Raw genomic sequence first — 10,132 nt, forward strand, 5'->3', positions numbered from 1 at the left:
ATGGGGGTAGTTTTGGGCTCCAGTCCTTAGGAAGGATATTAATGAGCTTGAAAGTGTGCAGAGATGTGCAACTACTGTAAACTGGTAAGTGGAATGGAACAAGTGAACACAACATTGAGGTTGTTTCTCTGGAGAAAAGGGACATGATTACTCTTCATTATAGCCCATTATAGACAGATACGGGGGGATCTTTTCTCCCCATAGAAAAAATACAAAAAAACAAGAGGTCACTCGTGTAGACACAAGGATCCGAATTTTCACCTAAAGCAACACAAATGGTTATGTTCAGTGAGGGCAGCAGGGCTGTGGAATACACTGATGGCTTATGTTGTGATAGTAGATTCTCTTAAAGGAAAACTATACCCCAAAATGAATACAACAGATAGTTTACATCATATTAAGTGGCATATTAAAGAATCTTACTAAACTGGTCTATATATTTAAGTAAATATTGCCCTTTTACATCTCTTGCCTTGAACTCCCATTTCATGATGGTCTGTGTGCTGCCTCAGAGATCACCTGACCAGAAATACTGCAGCTCGAAATGTAACAGGAAGAAGTGTGGGAGTAAAACACAGAACTCTGTCTGTTAATTGGCTCATGTGAACAAACATGTATGGTTTGTTTGTGTGCAAAGTGAATCATACGATCCCAGGGGCGGTCCTTTTTTTTTAAAATGGCAATTTTCTATTTATGATTACACAATGGCACATACTACTAGAAAAGTATATTATTATGAAAATGGTTTATTTACATGAAGCAGGGTTTTACATATGAGCTGTTTTATGCGATATCTTTTTATAGAGACCTAAATTGTTTGGGGGGTATAGTTTTCCTTTAATACAATTTTAAATATTATAGGAATCAACACAAATAATATTATATGGTGGCATTGCTATATGTTTGTAATTATACAGATTGTCTTAAAGCCTTTAAAGAACCAGTAACATCAAAAAACATTTTTTTAAAAATTCGTTAGTATACCAAAAAAAACAAAACACCAAGACAAATCTAACTTTAAATTCGCACAGCCTTATCGAAACTCTGCTTGCACTCCTCTTCAGAAAAATGGCGATTGGGCAATCCATCGTGCGGCGCTCGATTTCTCCCCCCTGCCTTATAGGTTATAGCCAGGGGAGAAAAATCGAGCGCTGCACGATAGATCATCGATGTGTCGCCTTTCCTGAAGAGGAGCGCAAGCGGAGTTTCAGCAGGTTATTCCTTAATAAAGGCTGTGTGATTTTAAAGTTTAATTCGTCTTGGTGGTTTTTTTTTCCTGATAGACTAATGAACTTTTTTAAAACATTTTTTGATGTTACTGGTCCTTTAAGAACAGCTTGGATGAGTTCTCATAATAACCAATGCTACTGTGATCTCAAGGGCCATAGTCAGGACTGTATTTAGGTCCGATGCTGCCCTAGGCAACCGTAGGGTTGCCACCTTTACTGGAAAAGGTTACCGGCCAGTGGGGGGTGGGCACAAAAAGGTGGCGGTCCGGGGCGTAGAAAGGAGTGGTCCATGATGTAAAAAGGGGCGGGCCATGTGGCGTGCCACAAAAGGGGCGATGTCCACAGCGCTGGGAAAAAAGGTAAGTTCTGGGGGGCAGACCAAGGGCTTTTTTTAAAGGGTATTACAAATTACCAGCAACTGCATTGCCTGTAAATTTGTAATAACGGCCCCGTCCTTGGCAGGGTGGCAACTCTAGGCACCCGACCTAAACACGCCCCCTCCATGACGCGCGTGACATCACGGAAGTGATGTCACGAGCAGTGTGCATGTGATGTTACTTCCGCCAACCAGCCTGGCCCCATACCCCTCACCCCCCCCAGCTCTTTCACCAGATTTCCTATGGAAATCCGTGGAAGAGGCTGGTCTATTTTTTTTTAAATGTAAAAAATTCATTTATAGGCACCCGAGGGCCGCCCCTGAAACCTGCCGCCCTAGTCATAGGCCCTCGGGTGCCTTAATATAAATACGCCCCTGGCTATAGTTAGTATCGTATATGTACAGAATATGTTCTGTATGAATATTTTATATACTGTATATGTGCTGAGGGGCCACGAGGAAGGGTTAAACTTGATGGACAGTTGTCTTTTTTAAATTAAAATGAACTATATAATTATGGAAGGCTAAGCCAAGTGTAAGTAGTAATTCCCGTGCTCATTAGTAAGTGCTAATGAAATACCGGACCTGAAAAATATTTAACCAAGGCAGGACAACATTTTCTTCCGTCCCATCTCACATGCAGGTTTGGCCATTTCTCCCTCCCACCATAATGAATTTGCATTGGACAATAGTAAACAATAAACGACATACTGTCAAAAATGAGCAAACTCCTTGTCTCTTTCCCCAAATTGGATCATTTCTATATACATTCCATTGGTATGTGTTTCTGTGTGGCAGTGGAAAAAAGAAAGACAGTAATTAAAAGCCCAAATTCCAGCGGTTACAGATTATTAATAGTAACTTATTATGATGCCAATATTTCTCATTTCTCTAGTGTGGTGTAAAGATTAACATGTCGTTGTTGTATAAAATCAATTGGTATTTTTTTCCTTTAACAAATTCAGTTCTCAAAATTCCGTTCTATAAATTTCTTTGTTTTCACATGCAGTCACTTAATATGACAGATATCCCGCGTGGCTCCTGCCGTGGAGCATTTCAGCCTGGAAGATGTTCTACATTTCTAATTCTAACATGATGATGAATACAAGATTAGGGGGAATCAAGTCAACACGACAGAGAAAGTCATTTATCACCAAGATAGAAGTAAATTGAAGGTCACTCTTCCTTTTATCTCATTCTGTTATACTGTCCAATAAATCTATCGATACTCTGAAGGACAAAGAGTCAAAGTGACCCGGGATGTCTAGGATTCTCAACGTGCACTCTAGTAATAATAGGTGTCTATGTTCATTTTATGCTGCTAAATAACTGTCATATTTATTCCTTTTTGAATCGTTTCTAACCTTCCATTGTCCTCAGCCTTCTCTACTACATTATGCTTTAACTATTGCTCCTAGAGTAAACTGAACTTTGTATCATACCAGAGTTATCATCTAGTGCTGGCTATCTAGTACTCATTGACAGGGTCCATTCCACCTTGGTGTCCTACACCAGGGCTTATTCTTCACTAAGCATAATCTAAAGGCAGGGGTTCCCAGCCTTTTTTACCCGTGAGCCACATTCAATTATAAAATTAGTTGGAGAGCAACACAAGCATGAAAAAAAAGTGGGGGTGCCAAATTAGGTTCTGTTCTATTTTGTAGGCCCTATTTTGACTAAATACAGCAACCAAAAAACTTGTCTCCAAGCCAAGAATTCAAAAATAAGCACCTGCTTTGAGGCCACTTGGATCAGTAGCCAAGGGGTTTTGCTTATGAACCACTGGATGGTGATCATTGGCCTAAAAGGCTAACAAAATTGTTACTCTTCTATCTATCATACCCCTAGGGCGGGATCCACATGACATCCTTGCATTAGAGAGAACCCCCCTACTGCCCATAGAGCAAGTCTACACCTGGATGGGGGGAAATCTCCTCCCATCAGGCCCGGACTGGCAATCTTGGGTTCTGGCAAATGCCAGAGGGGCTGCTATAAGTTGCCATAGATAGTCACTATATTTTGGGCTGGTGGGAGGCTGTTTGGGCTGCTGTGTGGCCTGTTTGGGCCTCTGAGTACCTCAAATGCCAGGGCCTATTTTGAATCTCAGTCCAGGCCTGCCTCCCATCCATGGTTACCACAAAGAATGGGAGGCTTACTACCCAAGCAGATTATTGCAGATTTGAGGTATGTACAGTCATACATGCAGGGACTGATTGATATGGGTTAAGGGGAGGAGGTGGCTTTAAGAATCCAGTAGTGAATAGGTCATGGGAGTAAAGGTGCACCAGGGAGGGAATGGAACAGGTACACAATTTTTGCACGAGGACCCCATGGATCCCTCAACCTTCCGTAAGTGCCAGGGCCCCCCAACATCTCTTACTCATTTTAAGCAAACAGTGCCGGGCCAAGTTAGTAGGGTGCGCAACGCAAGCCCCCTCCTACTGCGTGCATTAACAATTGAAAAATGCTGGAGGTAACTGACACAGGGTCCAAAGTAGGGGTAGGCAGACAGAAATTATACGTGAATAGCTCCCCCCAGTGGTGTGTCCTAGACATGTGCCTCTTTTGCTTACCACTAGTTTCGGCCATGTAAGTAACCAACAAAAATATAAATAAATCAGTGAATTAAAAATGAACCAAATCCTCCTCTCCTTGGAATGATACAGAGCTGATTATACTGACACTGTCAATATTGCCAGCAGTGCCATTGGTGGGCAAAGATTAGGATGAATAACACAAACAGTAAGTAGGAAACTCTAAAATAAACAAGCACAGATTGTGAGGGAACCACCAACTCATATTTAGGCAGCAGGGAACAGATGCATTATATCACAGTTCTGTCAGACACAGCCGTTGGCATATGAATGAGCTTGTTTTTTCCACATGAATTTCCTGTGTTTCTGGTGAGGCTCCTGTTTCTTTAGGTTGAGGATGATGGAGCGCATGCGCAGGTTGAGGATGGCACGCATTGCTCCTAGTATGTGTGCAAGCATGTGGGGGGGGCATGATCGCATGCCGTTCTTGGCTTGGCTTTATCCCCTGATTGTGTATGTTGCCTCTCTCTCTGGTGAGAAGGGAGTTCAATTTAGGAGCTGCCAGAGACAACTGGGAGACCAAGGAGCAGACTGGATCTTGGCACCCAGAATTATATCATATTCTGCAGTGCTGTGCAAAGTTTATACATCATTTGCATCATTCCCTGCCTCAGTGGAGCTTGCAGTCTAATTTCCTATCACATTATATACACACTAGGGTCATTTGTTTTATTTATCAGGAACCAGTTAACCTGTCTGAATGTTTTTGGAGGGTCGGAGCAATCCAACACAGTCACGGGAAGACCGCACAGATTCCTTGCAGATAGTGTCCTGGTTGGAATTGAACACAGGACCCCAACGAGGCAGTAACCACTGAGCTACCGTCCACTAGGGAAACACCATTTTGTATAATAAGTTGTTAGTGCTCAGCACCAGCCCTAAGCATTATCATCCATTCAAATCTTTACTCCCTAATGCAAAAAGGAAGCATTTGGGCAATTGTTTTCCTGTTCTGGAAGGAATTGTTGATGATTTAAAGACAACCAAACATACAGCATTGTTGCTGGCAGTATGTTGGTGCCTTAGATGCTACATTTGCTGACACATACAAAGTTAAAGGCCTGACATTATCAGCAAAAATGCTTCATATGCATGTCTGTATATAGAATGAGCCGCATTCAGTTCTATAAGTCAGACACATCTCCCAATTCAGTTCTAGATTTTCTCATTCATTACATGAAAACGATGATAATTTTGTTGCCGTTCTGAAAAGCACATGTAACTGATAGCAATTAGATAGCAGATAAGCAAAAGCATTTCCTTGCAATCTTGGAGACCAAAGGAAAAACAAGTACCAAATAGGAATTACTGATACATTAATACAGATTTACTCTTTTTGTTGAGTGTTTGCCACTAGAGATGAGAGGGAAGGCAACATAAAACTCTGTTGCTTTGCCAAAATATGCAGCTGCCCTAAAAATACTATTCCTGGAGCTGCCGAGTGCAGCAGTGGCTTGATATTAAACAGGTGCACACAACATGGCCTTCTTAGTTTATTCTGAATGAACAACTGGAATCATCTTATAGTTCATTTTAGGAAGGTGAATTTGGAAAGGGCAGAACTCTCAGACTTGGGACAAAAGACAAACAACTCTGTTTATTACTGTAAAAAATGGGTATGAGAGAGACAGCAACAAACAATATGAATGTGACATAAATGAATGATAACAATATAAGTGATGGCATACAGTTGGTTGGTACTTTGGCTGCTGGGGTCAGTGACCCTGACAACCAAGCAGTAATTTCAGTTGAAGGCTAGGAAGAACCAAAATAGAAAGGATAAGGCTAAAAAAGCCATGAAAAATGAAGACCAATGAAAATGTTACTTAGAACTGGTACAGTTTTCCAGATAATGGATCTTCTGTAATTTGGATCTTCTTAAGTCTTAAGTCTACTATTAAATCATGTTAACATTAAATAAACCCAATAGGCTGGTTTTACTTCCAATAAGGATTAATTATATCTTAGTTTGGATCAAGTACAAGCTACTGTTTTATTATAACAGAGAAAAAAAGGAAATCATTTTGGATTATTCAGATAAAATGGAGTTTATGGGAGATGGCCTTCCCATAATTCAGAGCTTTCTGGATAACAGGTTTCCAGATTACCGATCCCATACCTGTACAGCTTTGACCATTATTCCAATATGTAAACAGCTCTAATGAGATTTCAATATGTGTATAATTAAGTAGATTATTTGGGTTCATAAAGTTCAGCCGTAACCTCATTAGTAGAAGGTAGTGATCAAAGTAAATGCTTTAGATAAAAAAGTGTTTTCTCCAGAATTCCATCATAATTAGCATTATCATAATTTAACTGGCCACAAGCTGCAGGCTATTTTTTTTTTAAATATATGTGGTTGCAAATTGTATGAATCCACACACTAAAACAGTAAGGCGACCCCAAAGGGAATTCTCTAACTGGACTGATGCCCCCCTTGGCAAGCCAGGAGCCCCCCTGCAAGTACTGGTGAAAGGGAAAATTAGTCCCTTTCATGGCAGAGATTACAGGATTTAAATTAATACTAGGAATTGTGGATTGAAATTTTATGGAATCTTTTATTCTTGATTTTGGTAATGACCATTTAATTAGAGTTAAATTCAGGTATGGGACCTGTTTTCTAAAATGGTCAGGACCTGGGGTTTTCCAGATAACAGATCTTTCCATAATTTGGATCTCCATAACTTCCATCTACCAAAATATCATTGAAACATTAAATAAACCCAATGTGATCATTTTGTCTTCAACAAAGATTAATTATGTCTTATGATCCAGTACAAATTACTGTTTTAATTATCACAGGGAAAAAGGAAATCATCTTGCAAAATGTGAATTATTTTATTAAAATGGAGCCTATTGGAGATGGTCTTCCGGTAATTTGAAGCTTTCAGGATTATGGGTTTCTGGATAACAGATTGCAGACCTGTACCGTACTTCATTCATTCATGCATATTCAATAGACTATAGCAATGGGGGACAGGGCTGTAGCTAGGGGCTGGCAGAATATGCACGTGCCTTGGGTCCAACGAAAGTAGGGGCACCAAGCACGTACCCCTTCTTTCGCCTACCCCTGGTCCGTACCCTTTTTCCCCCACTGGTGCTCCTCCGTAAGGGGGGGGGGGCGAAGTGGCCGGCCGGGTTGCCTTGGGCACCTGGCCGGCTTGGCCCGGGCTTAATTGGGACATAGTAACAAAGCAGCTGCTTAGTTTTTAGGATAGATCAGGCTCCATCTGTGTTTAAGAATGAAGAGGTCCCATTTCCACGGCTATAATATTAGCTGCTCTCCATGTGTTATTGATATAGAAGCCAGGAGTTTGGGTGGAGCAGACATGTAGATAAGGAGGATTTCCCATGTAGAAATTCTACCCAGAGCCAAGCTGCTAAATGAAAGTGGTCTCCTATAAAAAATTATTTTATACACTGAATTCTGCTCCGTTCCAAGTCCCACATCTGGTTGGGTCATCATAAACTGCACTATTTGTTTCATCGCTGAAATGAACTATTGATTTCTACCACTAAGAGTTTTCAACCGGTTACAACCCACATACAACTGGGAGCCTAATTTAATGCATTATGTTTCTGGTAAAGCCATTTGCTACCATAACTCATCATGGCATCATACTTCAGCCTGTAAAATGTAATTAAAATCATTGTTTTGCCCCCAAAATTTACAGCCGCCTTTGAGACGCAAGGGAGAGTAAGAAACTGATTCAGCGACATCGGGATGCCACTTTGCAGGTACTGGTCCCTTTTACTATAACGTGTATCACTCTGAGGAACGGAAATGGGAACTTTATTCTGTGCCTCACATGTTACATCTATTGGCAGCTTTCTCATTTATCTGCTTGATGAAGGTGATAAATGAGAATGAATCATTAACTGTCTGGCTGCTTATTGATTCTCATGTTCCCTTAACAAGCTTGTATAGGTCTCAGTGTTGTTTCTTATGCTTTATACTGGGGCTCATTATCGGCTACCTGTCAAGACTCTATCAGCACAGAGCCACAGTCCAAAAGGGAAAGAAATTCGGCAAGTGTGTCAGATTGGGCTTCCTAGGGCCCACCGAGGACTTAACATAGGACTTAACATCAAGGGCCACAACAGTTAGATGTAGACATTGTTAAATGTAAAAGGTCTTATAGAGAACTAGGTTCAGTGTCGGACTGGGGTGCCAGGGGCCCACCAGAAAACCTTACACCGTGAACCCATTTTCCAATCTATTTTCTATCTCTTTCATCTTTGTTCCCCTACAGAAATAGGGAATGAACATGAAATAGGCTAAATAGTTAGAAGCAGGAGGGCCCTGCACCAGGGGTTTTATTGGTATCCCAGTGGGTAGGCTTGCCACCTTTTGAATAACAGGATACGAAGCACACCATCCTCAGGCTTTGCCTTTAAAACATTTTATTTCAGCGGAATTTCAGCGTGTGAAATTCTGCTGAAATAAAATGTTTTAAAGGCAAAGCCTGAGGATGGTGTGCTTCATATCCTGTTATTCAAGATAAGGAATTTGGCTGACTTGGAGGCAGCTTGGGAGTGGATGCACCCTGAAACAAGTAAGTGGTGTGCTGATGAAAAATTTGGACTGTAGGGTTGCCACATGTCTGGATTTCACCCGGGTAGCCTGGTTTTTGGAAGGGCTGTCTGGGTGAAAAGTGCCTCTCCAGATTTCCAAATTAAGAAATCCAAACAGGACATTGAAGTAACTGACATGGCGATCAGCCATTTGATGACTACCAAATCATCAATTCCACTCCTGACATCATCTGCACCGCCTCCTATATCACTGGCCCATCCTGCCCCACCCCGACGTTACTAAGCCCGTCCCCCTACATCACTGTCCCACTCCCCTTACGTCACTGTCCCACCCCCCTTACGTCACTGTCCCACCCCCCTTACGTCACTGTCCCACCCCCCTTACGTCACTGTCCCACCCTGCTCGATTTCAAAGAAAAAAAATGGTGCCAGCTCTACCGGTGGGCCAGTCTGACATTGTCTGTGTTGAACATATTCCTGCTTGGCTGGGGCCCACCGGGAGATCCCCTTGTACACTGCCAGGTCAGCCCAGCGGTAAAAACACTGCTTTTCCTCCTATAGTTACTTATTATGATTGGCTGAGCACAGCCCATGGGAAGCAATCTTGTTTCTCTATTGAAGTCTCCATCTATCAATCTATATATCATTATATGTCATGCCTCCCAATGACAAACAGGGGAGAATTGGCAGGCATATAAATAGGCTTTTCAAGTAAAAACATTGTATTGGCTTCTCACATTCTCCATCAGTGGCATAAACCTTTACCAGCATTTTTTAAGCTGTTTAAAGGGAATGTCAACCTCAAAATTTTTTTTATTGTTTGCCTAATAAAAGTAAACACAATTCTAAGCGACAAAGTACACCGGCACTCACCTGTCACAAAATCAAGCCCCGGGTGCTCCTCATGTTTATGAATATTAGATGTTATTTAGGAGCACTCACTGGTGGTTCTTAAAAGTGTCTTTATTCACATGGGTGGGGGATTATATGAAAATTTGAATAAAGACACTTTTAAGAACCATCTGTGTTCCTAAATACCATTGGAAACTACAGAATTCAAATGAAGAGGAAAATTGAACTGTAGATACACTGATACTTAGGGATGTAGCGAACGTCGGAAAAGATGTTCGCGAACATATTCGCGAACTTGCGTCAAAAATGCGAACGGTTCGCGAACGTCGTGAAACCCATAGACTTCAATGGGAAGGCGAATTTTAAAAGCTAGAAAAGACATTTCTGGACAGAAAAATGATTTTAAAGTTGTTTAAAGGGTGCAACGACCTGGACAGTGGCATGCCAGAGGGGGATCAAGGGCAAAAATGTATCTAAAAAATACATTGTTGACACAGCGCTGCGTTTTGTGCTGTAAAGGGCAGAAATCACACTACATTTCTAAA

The sequence above is a fragment of the Xenopus laevis genome, chromosome 5L (assembly GCF_017654675.1).
Source record: "Xenopus laevis strain J_2021 chromosome 5L, Xenopus_laevis_v10.1, whole genome shotgun sequence".
Classification (NCBI taxonomy): domain Eukaryota; kingdom Metazoa; phylum Chordata; class Amphibia; order Anura; family Pipidae; genus Xenopus; species Xenopus laevis.